This window comes from Protopterus annectens, chromosome 1.part0, assembly GCF_019279795.1.
Source record: "Protopterus annectens isolate FY-2018-M chromosome 1.part0, PAN1.0, whole genome shotgun sequence".
NCBI classification, from domain to species: Eukaryota; Metazoa; Chordata; order Ceratodontiformes; family Protopteridae; genus Protopterus; species Protopterus annectens.
This window is the reverse complement of record NC_056725.1, coordinates 646539359-646554916: the sequence shown is the minus strand read 5'-3', so window position 1 is coordinate 646554916 and position 15558 is coordinate 646539359.

Here is a 15558-nt window from a genome sequence, read left to right as displayed (position 1 = left end):
TTGGAAAGCTAGGAATTGGTTGCAGACACTTCTCTATTATTCCCTCTGACACTCAACAGTGTTTAGTTTCTTGACATTCCAGCCCCAGCTATTCCTCCTAGTTAATACTACTCAATAACACAACTGCGACTGTCCAAAGATCCAAAATGTTTATACCTCCAAGAGGATGCAAAGATGGTTGTCATGACTGACACTACACAATAAATGATCTGCAAATCCGCGGTGCATTGACAGGTTTATGAACTCAGTGGGATAAAAAGGAAGGACTAAATACAGTATGGTCTAAGAGACAGACAAATTCATAAAGAAATTAGAGCTAGACTTCACACAATCAAGTGTACTGAAGACACCAAACATCATAGAAATGCAGCACCAAAAAGAAAAAAAATATGTAGTTATGCACAGCAATTTAGTGGTAAGAAGAACATATACTGTAGGATGAGGAAATGCTGAACTGGCAGTGTAATTATGTTTTAATGAAGGGGTATATGTATATAAATAAGTCACAGTGGCAATATATATATATATATATATATATATATATATATATATATATATATATATACACACACACACACACACACACACACAGTGGATATAAAAAGTGTACACCCCCTGTTAAAATTCCAGGTTTTTGTGATATAAAAAAATGAGACCACAATAAATAATTTAAAAACTTTTCCCACCTTTAATGTGACCTATAACCTGTACAATTCAATTGAAAAACAAACATCTGTTAGGGGAAAAATATAAAAATAAAACACGTTCAATAGACTGGTTGCATAAGTGTTCACACCCGTAAACTAATACTTTGTTGAAGCACCTTTTGATTTAATTACAGCATTCACTCATCTTGAATACACACCTGCCATCAATTAAAGAGACTTTGATTAACCCCAAATAAAGTTCAGCTGTCCTAGTAGGATTTTCCTGACATTTAATCAGTTGGCTGCTACAGCAAAAGCCATGGTTCGCAGAGAGCTTGCAAACCATCAAAGGGATCTCGTTGTTGAAAGGTATCAGTCAGGAGAAGGGTACAAAAAAAATCCACAACATTGGATATACCATGGAACACAATTAAGACAGTCATCAAAAAGTGGAGAAAATATGGGACAACAGTGACATTGCAAAGAACTGGACGTCTCTCCAAAATTGATGGAAAGATAAGACTAAAACTGGTCAGGGAGGCTGCCAAGAGACGTACAGCAGCACTGAAGGAGCTGCAGGAATTTCTGGCAAGAAACAACACAATGAGCAGCTTTGGCTGGAGGCCACAACATATGTTTATGGCTATGTTAAGGTAAGGCAGGACTCATGTATACAATGTAACCAAAGAAGTGTACCCAAAAAAAACTAAGATCTATAACTGACCGAGCATACAGCACAACATACCTAAAAGCAAGGGAAACTCTTCCAAAAAGTGGACAAGGAAGATTGATACTGTTGAATATTGCACTGAGTGAATTTGTGGACATATGTTATATTACCAGTATTATTATTTCCATTAAGAAACTATCATTAAATGTCCAGAAGGAAAATAAACTGATGGAAAAGATGTGCAAGTTTTGAAACTCCCATGGGCAGACGTATCAGACTACTAATGCAGGAATACTGGGAAAGCAAAAACATAAATGTGTGGACAAATGGAAAAAAATAAGGAATACCTGTACATGCTGCTCAGAAAAGTACTGATACTGGATATTGTAACATTTGTGGCAGTAACATGCATGTTGTAAAGAGTAGGAACTGAGACACAGATCACATTCAAATTATTATACAGTGCAATCCATAAAGATGTTCATCATGTTTCACTGTTGCAGTCATTACACTTGGGTTATCCTGCTGGTAGGCTACCCGCAGTCGGCCTGAATTCCAAAGTCCTGGTCCGGCGTCTGTTGCTGTCGCCTCTTCCCTGACGTCAGTGCACCAGGGGTATAAAAGATGCAGCTGACGCCATTTTCTTCAGTCTTTCTTGCCGCGCAGTGCCCGAAGAAAAAGCAGTTTGCAAGTGCCAGTCGGCAGACCCCTGAGATTTTCAAAATCGAATTTCAGATCCGAAGTCTTCAATAAAGATAAGTACCCCCTTGGGGAAACTTTTTCTTGCTCCAGACCAATGTCAGAAAAAGTTAACAATTGTATTTCTTGTGGGAAGCAAATACCTCATAAGGATTTCCACTCTTACTGTATTCCTTGCCTAGGCCCTGACCACGACGTTGCTAGTTGTCGGTTTTGTGCTAGATTTAACCAACGCACCATTAAGTGTCAGTACAATTTTGCTTTTCATTATTTTGGCAGAAGGTTTAACTACATAATGCCGTCGGAACAACCGATGACCTTAATTCATAAAAAACACAGGGACAAGGACAAGCATCCGAGGTCCAAAACTGACAATGAAGCCTCTTCTAGGCCAGTCGCCGGTTCGCCGGTGCTCAGTGAGGCACTTTCACAGCCCCTGACTCCCACTACCTCAGAGCCACAGGCCGCCTCCGACTCCCACGTGGAGACAGCTAGGCCTCTGGATACTCAAGGTATTGGCCCTTCGGAAATTAACCCCTCAGATGGGTCCAGAGCCACTGAGCAGGCATCGGCTTCTGAGGGGGTCTTCAGACCTACACAACTTTATATAAAGCCTACTTCAGCATCTAAGACAAAGTCTAAAGCAGTTTTAAAGACAGGGAAATCAGTACAGCATTCTCCAGGACAGGCTTCTATGCCTAAAAAACAGATGCTTAAAATGGCCGAAGACCTAATTACTTTGATCTGGGGATCCCATCCCCCTCCTGATAAGAGGCCTAGGCAAGACACCGAATATGATTCCTCTGATCAGGTTTCCATTTCCTCTGATTCCTCTTCTGATCAGGGATATTCTGTTCCTCCCTATGAGGATTCTGATGCTGAAGGTTCTATTCCTTCAGCTTCTCCTCCTGAGGATTATTCTTTTGGGGAAATCCTGCATACAATGAGGGAGCATTTCCATTGGGAGAGCCAGGATTATTCCGATTATAAGAAAAGACTTAGAGAGTTTCTTTTACTTCCTCAGCACAGACCTCTTGCAATTCCCCCTATTCTAGACATAGTAGATGATGTTTTTTTCAGAGTCTGGCCTGTCTCCAGACTCTACCTCCTGCCCCTGTTAAACTGGACAGATACTACAGGGTCCCAGACTCCCATAAATGTCTTTATAAAAACCCTGCTGTTGACCCAGAAACTATCTCTCAGGGTCTCAAAGGGGTCAAGGCTGCTTCTGCCAAAAACCCTGTCCCCTCAGACAGAGATTCTAGGGCTTTGGACAGATGGGGGAAAAAGTGTACACTTCTGCTACCTTGGCTGTAAGGGCTTTAAATTGTCAGTTTCATATGCTCAAATATCAGCAATACTTAATGTCTTTGTTAAAACAAAAAATGCTGACAATTTCTGAATGTTCTGAGAACAAAGATTTGCAGGATTTATTGCATGCAGTTGAACAAGTAGGAAAACATACTTTGCAATGTGGTTATGATTCGCTGGAAGCCTCGTGCAGGGTCGCTGTTACTGGTTTTGTTATTAGAAGGCATGCTTGGTTAAAGGAACAGAATCTGCCTGATAATGTTGAAGCAAAATTATTGGATGTTCCATTACATCATGATACTTTGTTTGGTGTTGGTGTTAAGGCAGAGGAGGTGTTAAAGAAAATGGAGGATAAGGCAAAATCTATGCAGACAGTAAAGGATTTCTTACAGGTACAGCCACCCAGATTTAGCAGGAACTGGCCCTCTTAAGCTAAACTGCAAGTACATCCAATAACAGTATGTTTAATGGGGAAATTTAAGCAGTCTACAAGAACCCCTATTATAATCGTGCCCTTCTTAATTTGAGCACACTATTTATATTCAAGGCGTCATTCAGTCTTGCAGTTTAGCTTAATGCTCTAGTTTGGTTATCATGTGCTGTATTGGTAATGAAGAAGTTACATTTATTTATTTTATGGTCTAGTTTAATATTTATTATTGTCATGTTTATTAATTTCATTACTATTTAATTTATTTTTTATGTGTTTTTATATGTGTTGTAATATATCATATATTTTCATTTTTGGCATTACTGGATTCAAAGTTGAGTTTGAATTTTGGATTGGAACATATATTTAACATTTAACGAAAGTTTATACACACTGTATTTTTAAGAAACTGATTAGGGATGACTCACATGTGTGTGGGGGGAGGGGTATGTCATGTGACATTGCATTTAGTATTTAACATGGCAGACTACACAACAGATTTTTTAACCTTGAAGAAGCTCGGTAATAACCAAGCAAAAGCGCTTGGTTTATTGTTTGTTACTGTTTGGTGTGATTCAGATTATGTACCAATAAATGTGCTGTTCTCAACCTACTGCTTCTAACCATATTCTTTGGAGATTTGGGTACTGTGGCTGTGGACTTTGGTGATCAATTCATATGTTACCAGATGGGTAGCAAACTGGCTCACTGATAGAACTCACATAGTCAAGATAGGGGAAGCCACCTCAAGCAGTAGACTCATAACAAGTGGTGTACCCCAGGGTTCGGTCTTGGGGCCTCTGTTATTTGTGATATACTTTTCTGAGGTGCAGGCCAAAACCAGTGGGCTATGGTTGACCAAGTTTGCAGATGACTGCAAGCTGGGTGTTTTCATCAATTCCCCTAGTGATGTGGACATCCTCCCAAAGGGTCTCACTCAGACAAATGACTGGTGCCAGAAACATGGCCTCAAGCTGAATACCAAAAAGTGCATCATCATCCCCTTTGAGGAGAGTGACGTTCCCCACAAATTATCACATTAATAACAGTGGCCTTAAGCACTCAGTCAGTCATGAGGGATTTGGGCACCCAGGTTGATAGCAGCCTGAATTTTGACCACCATGTTGCTTCCATTGTACGGAAAGCCTTCTACATGGCCCACCTCATAAGTAAGGGTATCTCATCCAGGGACAAGGAGGTCATAACATCCCTGTATTCTTCCCTTATAAGGCCCATTATTGAGTACAACACACCTTTCGGCATGTACCTCACAAAGCACATGCAGCAGGAGAGACCACAGCAGTTCCTCACCACGAGAATCCAGGGATTGAAACATCTACTATACACAGATAGGCTAAAAGCCCTATCCCTCTACTCAGTTTCATACAGACTCCTCAGAGGTTACCTCTGTCTGGCATACAAGGCGATCATTGACCCCACCTTGATGGGACTGCTGCATATCCGCAACTCAAGCTCCACTCAAGTAACCTGCATGCACTGCCTCAACCTGGTCTGTGACATCAACAAGACTTGTTGGCGGGACAGATTTGTGTCCCAGAGACTCCCTCTTCTATGGAATAGATTCCTTCTTCACATTAAGCAGAGTACCTCTTTACCCCTTTTAAGCACAACCTGGATAACTGGATGGGAAACAGAAAATATATCCCTGAGATTTCACCTATGTCCCTGCTGGACGGGGGTATTGGGTGCTGATTTGTCGTAACATGGGCTAAACTCTTGGCTAGGCTTGTAAGGGCCTCGGGGCCAATAGCCTAGTAACCTCCTATGATCCTATAAAAGAGAAAGATCATGTGGAACAGAAAATAAATTATTATGCTTCATAAACTGATTCAGATGTGTAAACCATAACAGGTGAGATGTATGCACACAGGAGGAAATCTTGTACTAAGATGGAAATCTTGCCAGAAACATTCATGTGGAAGCAGTTCATTACCAACTGTATGCATGTCTGTGTATAAATATAGACATAATTTAAAGTGTGATAGCAAGACCTCTTATGGAAGTTCCTTCCAAGTTGAAGTAATCACAACATGTGTGCATTATTTAATTATTGTGTATGAACAACTGCTGAATGTACTGCTTCAAATTATTATCTGATGGGAGTGGAAAGCATGTGTACCTATTTAAGAATCACAACATGCTGCTGCCATACATATGCAGTTAACACAGTAAAGTACATATCTCAAGGGTTTTTGAGACCATATTGGAAAGTGACTAATGATTTGAGCACTGTGCTACAAATCCAGGATCACAACACTCATCATACCTCACAGACAGTTGCAACATCATATTAGGTTTTAGTAAAATCTGGAAACTGCAAGAGATGACATATTTTTTAGCCAGGCCTATAACACTGTTGTTTTCCTCAGTAAGAGAAATGATAATAAATAGTCCCAACCATTGATTACTTATGCTGCTTTTTGCTGTTGCACAACACAAAATGCAATACATACATAATTAAACTGGGCATGCTTGTGAAGACTGGTAGAGAAAGGGTGAAGGCTGCCAGCCTAGTCAAATAGAATTTGATACATCATTTTGGCATTTGTAAATATAAATATAAAATACATGCTTGTTTCTTAAATGAAAGAAAACACTGTAAAATGTGAACTTCAAGATTGTAGCAACATTGCCATCTGCTGTAAGAAACTAAGCCAAGCATTTCAAATGTTCTTTGAAATTAAAATTATGTTTTGCATGTCTTTTGAAGTTAGAATTTGGAGTCGCTGAGTCTGGAGTAAGCGTCCTGCCTATTGTTTTAAGGCTAAAGTTAATGACCAGAATTTACACGTGGAATGTCCTTTATTGCTCTAAGTGTAAAAGAATGTAAATGTAGTTTCAGTGGGCCTGGGAACTCCAGACTAAGTGTCAAAATTATGTAATGTGTATACTGGGAAAACCTAAGTGTCAAAATGATGTCATCTGGGAGGGCCCAGCAGAAATGTGTTAGTGATTTTAAAAAATATTGTTCAGAGAGAGACTGGAAGCATTTTTGTTTGACTATCTAACTCAGCACTGCCTTGCTCTATGTAAGTAAGTTATCTTAGAAGTATATTTTCTTGTAGAAATAGCTAGGACTGTAAAGGTTAGACTTAAGTGTTTTTCTGTTATGTCAGAACTGTACTACTGATTTATTTTAAGTTTCAGTGTGATCTCTGAACTCTTGAATGGCACTGTGGTGTAGTAGTATTGTCTTGTGTTTTTAGTATTTATTATTAAATATTTTTAAAACTTTGTACCTGTGGCTGTTTTCTGTAGAGATAAGTAAGCTCTAGAGTACATTGCATGCTTATAAGTGATCCTGTAATAAGCCCTTCTAAAGTCTTAAGATTGCTTATATTGCACTACTATTGGATAATAATATTGCACAGTAATAAACTGGACACCCTTTTAAGGGCCTTTGGGTAGCATATAATATTTAGCTGGGGGTGGCAGTGATTACAACCATTTAGTCTGTGTAAAGGGGCACAGCTGGAGAATCTGTGCCAGCCTTTCCCAGGAGTGTCTGTGAAGTTGTATAAATATGTATCTCAAAGTGTGTGTGTCAGCTATTTGGGCAGGGACACAAAGCACTGGTTAGACAGAGGGGGTACTGGATGTTAGTTTGCCAGCTAGGCTGAGATCTGGACCCTATAGCTGTGCTAGTAGGAAGTCTTATTGGGGACACGAAGAGCAAGGGAGCAACCAGTCCCAGACTGACTGTGATCTCTGTGTGCAGTTAAGGGAAATTGTACTTTACTGTGTGTATTTGTTATCATTTCTCCTATATGAGATGCCCTCTCTGGTGTTAGTGGTAAGGATTGAGGCTCCTTGATTGCTGGACCAGGGCCTGGACATCACATCTGGTGGCAGTTGTGAGATCCATTTTACATTTGTGGTGGTGGTGGATATCCACATCACATATTAATTAGTTGGCAAATACTAATTGGCTTGTAGTGGTGTGGATAAAGTGAATCCTGTAGCTTATGTACTGTGATCTATGAATGTGTTTTGTGCTCTAAATCAGCCATGCAGTGAATACTCAGAGACCAGATCACAATTGTTTTATTTCTTTTGTTAGCTTAGTTAGTCAGGGTGAGCAGGCAGCATGCCAACACAGGAGTATGGAAAGCTGACAAGGAGCCAGCTGGTGGAGATGTGCCAGACTAGGGGACTGGTGCATGGAAACCTGACTAAGGCAGACCTGATTGCAGCCTTAGTTACAGCTGCATCAGAAAACAGCATCCAGGGGAACAAGCAGACTGGCAGTGGAGATACAATATCCTCGGAGAATGGACAGCTCAACCTTTCTGCAGTGGACTTAAAAATCCAACTGGAGCTAAAGAGACTTGAGTTGGAGGCCAGGCAGTTGGAGATAGAGGCCGAGGAAAAGGAGCGTCAGAGGAGGCATGAGAGGGAAATACTGGCTCTTCGAAATGCTGGCTCTTCATCAGAGTCATGGAGGTAATGGGGAAGGGAGTAACTGCACCCCAGAAGCACAACAGGTCAGTAAATTTCTTCCGCTATTTAAAGAGGGGGATAATTTTGATAGTTGCATTCATATGTTTGAGAGGGTATGCAAACAGTATAGTGTTGACCAAAGGCTCTGGGTATGGTTCCTGACCCACTTACTCCATGGTAAAGCTGCAAATGCATTGGCTAAAATATCTGACATTGCATGTTTTGATTATACTGTTGTAAAAAGTTACTTGTTAAAATGTTTTAAGCTAACACCTGAAATGTATAGGAAAACGTTTTGTGAGCATAAACGCAAGGCAGGTGAAAATGTGTGTGAATATGTTGCTGAACTGAGCACTTGTTTTCATAGCTGGGTAAGTGGCTGTCAGGTCACCACTTTTAAAGGGCCTGCAGACCTTTTGGTGAGGGAACAAGCCCTCAGCACTTTGCCTGAGGACATGAGGATCTGGTTAGCTGATAGCAATGTGCTACTTCAGATGAGTTGGGGAAGAAGGGAGACCTATACCTGGCCAGCAGGGCAGCCCTGCACAGGAAGGGGACCCCCAGTACTGCTCATGGGTCTAAAGGAACCCATGGTCAGCAGCACAGACTGCCACAACAGAATCTGCCAGTAGCAGGGGAAACCACTAGTCCAGGTACACATCCAGGAGCTAGGGTTAAATGTTTTGACTGCAACCAGTGGGGCCATGTGGCATACAGGTGTCCATGGAGGCAAGGTGGGGAACCAAAGGTGAGGGAGCCAGTAAGTAGGAAAGACAAAATGCCAGTGAGAAAACAGGGGTACTAAACTACCATCCTGCAGATGTCCTGAGAGGGAAGGATTTGGGTGAGGCAGTACCATGTACTTATGCAGTTACATGCAGTGAAGCTAGGAGACAAGCATGTGGGTCTGGTAGCCTGGTGGAGACCCAGACAGACTGTATACATGCATCCAGGACTGCTGAGGTGGTTACTTCAGGGAGGGAGCTACTCTGTAGCAGTGAGACTGAAGGTGAGCCACAGCTGCTTGTGGATACTGATGTTCCCTTGGACAGGGTAACTGCAAAGGTAGAGGGGAGTAGTAGTACCCAGGCTGACAGTGAGGCACCACTGTCAGAGGATGCCAGACTTCCTGTGGAAGGTGAGCTGGGAAGGGTTACAAGGAGAGAGTTGAGACAGGCTCAGCTCTCAGACTCTACATTGCAAGGCCTGAGACAGGTAGCTAGGGAGATGGGGGAATCTGTATCCTGGGACAAAGGGTTACTATACAGAGAGTGGACCCCTGAGGGAGGGTTAGAAGGTGAGAGAGTACAGCAGTTGGTAGTGCCTAGAGTATACCATCTGGCATGTCTAGCCATAGCCCATGATATTCCCTTTGCAGGTCATATGTGCAAAAAACGTACAAAGGGATGTATTATGCAAAATTTCTATTGGCCTGGAATTTCCAGAGATGTAACAGGGTACTGCAGGACCTGTGAGCAGTGCCAAAAGGTAGGCAAGGCAGGAGACAAAGTGAGAGCTCCTTTGATGCCTTTGCCTGTGATTGAGAAGCCATTTCAGAAGGTAGCTATGGATATTGTGGGTCCTCTGAGTACCCCAAGTTCCACAGGGAAAAAGTATATCCTAGTGGTAGTGGTTTATGTTACGTGATACTCTGAGGCGGTGACTTTGTCCTCCATTGAGGCAGAGAAGGTGGAAAATGCTTTGTTAGAGATTTTCAGTAGGGTGGGTTTCCCAAAAGAAATACTGTCTGACAGAGGAACTGATTTCATGTCAGACCTGCTGGCTTGTCTGTGGAAGTCCTGTGAGGTGAAGCACATGAAGACCACCCCCTACCATCCCCAGACTAATGGTCTTGTTGAGAGGTTAAACTCTACAATCAAGTCCATGCCATGGGCATTTGCAGATCCATTTAAGAGGGAGTGGGACAAATATTTGCCCCATCTGTTGTTTGCTTACAAAGAAGGTCCCCAGGAATCCACAGGTTTTTCATCCTTTGAGTTCCTGTATGGGCATAGGGTGAGGGGACCTCTAGATTTAATTCGAGATGAGTGGGAAGGTGAGTTAGAGTCTCACAAGGAGTCTGTTGTGGCATACATCCTAAACCTCAGAACAAGGTTTAGAGAACTCATGGGCTTGGCCCAGGAGAACCTGGCAGAAGCCCAACAACAGAAAAAGGTGTGGTATGACAGGAATGCTTGAGCTAGAGAGTATGCTGTGGAGCAGCAGGTAATGGTTCTCATTCCTGTCAGACACAACAAGCTGCAAGCAGCTTGGGCAGGACCCTACAAGGTGGTAAGAAAGGTAAGTGATGTTAACTACATAGTGGAACTGATAGGCAGATAGCAGGGGCACAAATTGCACCATGTTAACATGATGAAACCTTACCATGATAGGGAGGCCCTTGTTCTGAGCATTTGCAGTGAATTGTAGGTGAAGTCTTAGGGAGATCTAGGGACTTATCTCAGTGAGGCTTGGGCTGACACCTCAGTGGAGGGGGTAGCAATGTCCCAGCAGCTATCTCCTACCCAGGTTCAAGAAATCTGAGCAGTGTTGCAGGAATTTGGGGACATGTTCACTGGGAAACCATGGTGCACCCACCTGGTTCAGCACCAGGTGGATACAGGACCCCAAAGACCCATTAGGCAGGCCCCTTATAGGGTGCCTGAGAGAGTCAGACAGACTCTGAGGGAGGAGGTACAAGAGATGTTGGAACTAGGGGTGATTCAAGAGTCCAACAGTCCCTGGGCCTCCTCAGTGGTGCTGGTGCCAAAGAAGGATGGCAGCACCAGGTTCTATGTGGACTTCAGGAAATTAAATAATCACACAGAGTTGGATGCTTACCTCATGCCTAGGACAGATGAGGCCCTAGAGCAGCTGGGTGGGGCTAAGTATCTTACAACCATTGATCTTACCAAGGGTTACTGGCAGGTGCCCTTGACTCCCAGTGCTAGAGAGAAGTCGGCCTTTGTAACTCCTTTTGGCTTGTATGAGTTCACAAAGATGCCCTTTGGGATGAAGAATGCCCCAGCAAGTTATCAGAGGCTGATGGATAATATCCTAGCAGGAGCAGGAGGGTTTGCCCTTGCTTACCTAGATGATATTGCCATCTACAACCATTCCTGGCCAGTGCACATTCAGCATGTCAGGTAGGTGTTGGGCAGACTACAGAGGGCAGGGTTAACCATTAAGCTGAGCAAATGTCAGGTGGGTATGGCAGCGGTCTCCTACCTAGAACATAGGGTGGGGAGTGGTAAGATAAGGCCAGAACCTGCCAAAGTGGAAGCCATTCAGGCATGGCCTGCACTTGTTACTAAAAAGCAGATGAGGGCATTTTTAGGAACAGCAGGGTACTACAGAAAGTTCATCCCCAGTTATATTACCATAGCTGCTCCCCTCACAGACCTGACAAGGAAGAACAGGCCAGATAAGATAACGTGGACCCCAGCATGTGAGCAGGCATTCCAGAAGCTGAAAGAAGCTTTGGGAGGGCACCCTGTGTTAGCCAGTCCAGATTACAGCAAAGAATTTGTTGTGCAGGTAGATGCTTCAAACCATGGGGTGGGGGTGTACTTAGCCAGATTTCTTCAGAGGGGAAGAGCACCAAGTGGTTTATTTCAGCTGTAGAAAAGGAATGTCTAGCCATAGTGTGGGCACTGCCGAAACTTCAGCCTTACCTGTATGGAAGAAAATTCACTGTTATGACAGATCACAACCCTCTAACATGGTTATACAGAGCCCGTCAGCAAAATGCCAAGTTGCTAAAATGGAGCCTGGGGTTTCAAGCATATGATATGTCAGTGCAGAACCACAGTGGGGGTAGCATTGCCAATGCAGATGTGCTCTCAAGACAGGGAATGGGATGAGGTACACCCAGATAGACCTAACCCTCTCAAGTGGTGTTTCTCAAGGGGCACTTGAAAAACTAGCTTGACTTCTCCAGTGGGGGAGAGATGTGAAGACTGGTAGAGAAGGGGTGAAGGCTGCCAGCCTAGTCAAATAGAATTTGATACATAATTATGGCATTTGTAAATATAAATATAACATACAGGCTTGTTTCTTAAATGAAAGAAAACGCTGTAAAATGTAACTTCAAGATTGCAGCAACATTGCCATCTGCTGTAAGGAAAACTAAGCCAAGCATTTCAAATGTTCTTTGAAATTAAAATTATGTTTTGTATGTCCTTTGAAGTTAGAATTTGGAGTTGATGAGTCTGGAGTAAGCATCCTGCCTATTGTTTTAAGGCTAAAGTTAATGACCAGAATTTACATGTAGAATGTCCTTTATTGCTCTAAGTGTAAAAGAATGTAAATGCAGTTTTGGTGGGTCTGGGAACTCCAGACTAAGTGTCAAAATGATGTAATGTGTATACTGGGAAAACCTAAGTATCAAAATGATGTCATCTGGGAGGGCCCAGCAGAAATATGTTAATGATTTTAAAAACTATTGCTCAGAGAGAGACTGGAAGCATTTTTGTTTGACTATCTAACTCAGCACTGCCTTGCTCTATGTAAGTAAGTTATCTTAGAAGTATGTTTTCTTGTAGAAATAGCTGGGGCTATAAAGGTTAGACTAAGTGTTTTTCTGTTATGTAAGAACTGTACTACTGATTTATTTTAAGTTTCTGTGTGATCTCTGAACTCTTGACTGGCACTGTGGTGTAGTAGTATTGTCTTGTGTTTTTAGTATTTATTATTAAATATTTTTAAAACTTTTTACCTGTGGCTAGTTTGTGTAGAGATAAGTAAGCTCTAGAGTACATTGCATGTAAGTGATCCTGTAAGAAGCCATTCCAAAGCCTTAAAATTGCTTATGTTGCACTACTATTGGATAATAATATTGCACAGTAATAAATTGGACACCCTTTTAAGGGCCTTTGGTTAGCTAATAATTATTAGCTGGTGGTGGCAGTGATTGCTACTGTATAGTCTGGGTAAAGGGGCACAGCTGGAGAATCTGTATCAGCCTTTCCCAGGAGTGTCTGTGAAGTTGTATAAATACTTATCTCAAAGTGTGTGTGTGTCAGCTAATTGAGCAGGAGCACGAAGCACTGGTTGGACAGAGAGGATACTGGAGGTTAGCTTGCCAGCTAGGCTGAGTTCTGGACCCTATAGCTGTGCAGTGGGGAGTCTTATTGGGGACCTGGAGAGCAAAGGAGCAACCAGCCCCAGACTGACTGTGATCTCTGCGTGCACTTAAGGGAAATTGTACTTTACTGTGTGTATTTGTTATCCTTTCTCCTATATGAGATGTCCTCTCTGGTGTTAGTGGTAAGGATTGAGGCTCCTTGACTGCTGGGCCAGATCACGGGTGTCACAATGCTCACAAGGAAGTATAGCAATTAGTGGATGAGGATCTCGTACCTGTCAAAGAAACAGAAAATATCATCTGTGTTTAGCAAGTCATTCTAGATTGTCACCTTATGTTCTTTTTAAATTATTTATTTTTACAAACTCATACAAGCTGCAGATGTGTAGCTGCTGAAGTCATTGGAGAAGTCATAACACTATTGCAAGAAGGAACACAGTTAAAGGGATAACCTGAGCCTTGAGTATGAATGCATTTGGGATGCCTTAAAAGAAGTATATCCCCCTAGGGAATCACTACACAGGTACTGTGACAGTGTTTACACTATATAGTATTTCACACATTAAGATCTATGGAATAAGCTGGGCCTGCCTGTTACCACTTAGTTCTGAACAAAATATTACAAGCTACACACTATCATATCCAAACATCTGAAATGTATGTCAACATTCTCTGGACCTGTTCAGTAATTGATGATATCATGAAAGAAATCATATCACATAGGACAGACATAACACACTTGAAAGGATTACTTGAGTAATGTGTTGGAATGTCAAAAAGGACAAAAGCACCTATGGGATAAAAACCCTCTCCCTAGAAAAAAATGTAACCCTTACATATAAATGTACACAATCATGCCAGTTAATTATGCCATTCCTGTCTATTAATTTTTGTTTCATTATACGGTCATACAATAGAATACAATGTTATATTCAAACGCCTGTCTTTTAGAAGCCATAAAAAATCTATACCTATACACTAACAGATGATGCCATAGAAGTAATCATAGTACACCTGTCCCAAAATACACAGAAGAAGGAATAACTTGATCATTGTGTTTGAATGGATATGTATTGCACAAAGTTTGTATAAGGAATCAAAAATATGTAGCCATGCAACTGTTACCACTGGGTTGAATTGTCTCCATCATATCTGTGATTAAGTCATTCCTGCCTGTCAGTATTCTCTTACACAACATTGCTGGATTCAAACACCTGCATATAAGTTCCCAGTCTCTATAATGGTATATTACCCACTGATGCCCCTGGAGACATATCAAAGTACTTGAAGGGATAGTAAGCAATGTGCTTGAATAAATACATCTATCCATTAATCCACAACCCCTTTTTCACATTTTTGCACATGGGGTTTTGGTGTCACTTCAGCAGTGACAATCATATAGAAACAAGATTCACACCACTGTGTGGCTAGCTCTGCCACAGTTGTTCTTCCATACCACACATTTGTACATACACTTAAACCTATGGCCAATTTACAGTGTCCTAGCCATCTACTGCATGTCTTTGGAATGGGGAAAGAAACCGGAGCACCCAAAGTAAATCCATGCAAACACAGAGAGGGCATACAGACTATGCACAGAAAGCACCACAGCCAAGAATCAAATCAGAAAACCACTTGCTTTGAGGTGACAATGCTGTCCACTGCACCACTGTGCCTCCCTGTTGAATGAATAAATGCCTACCATAAAAGTAACAACAAAACTTGGGTCCTGTCACTCTTTCCTATTGTAAATGTTTCCACTAAGTGTAACTGTATGCATCAGCTCTCTTAGAGAGCCCAGTCTTACTTGTTAGTATTCAATTATACTCAGCAATTATACTTTAGCAGACTGAAGTACCTGACACTTTGTTCACACAAGTTTGAGTTATACAATTCACATATTTTTATTTGGCAGGTTTTGCCTATCACCTTTGTCTTACACACACACACACACACACACACACACACACACACACACACACACACACACACACACACACACACACACACACACACACACACACACACACACACACACACACACACACACACACACACACACACACACACACACAGTACTTTTAACAGTGACAGATTTGAACACCTGCCTGTCTAAGTCCATATTCTATAGGACGGTGCATTAACCACTGCATCACAGGAAAAATCTTATAAAAGTGCAGACAGCACACATTTGAAGGTTCTACCTGAGTGTGTTGCAATGTATATGTTCTCCCTAAAAGAGAGCACAAGAGTT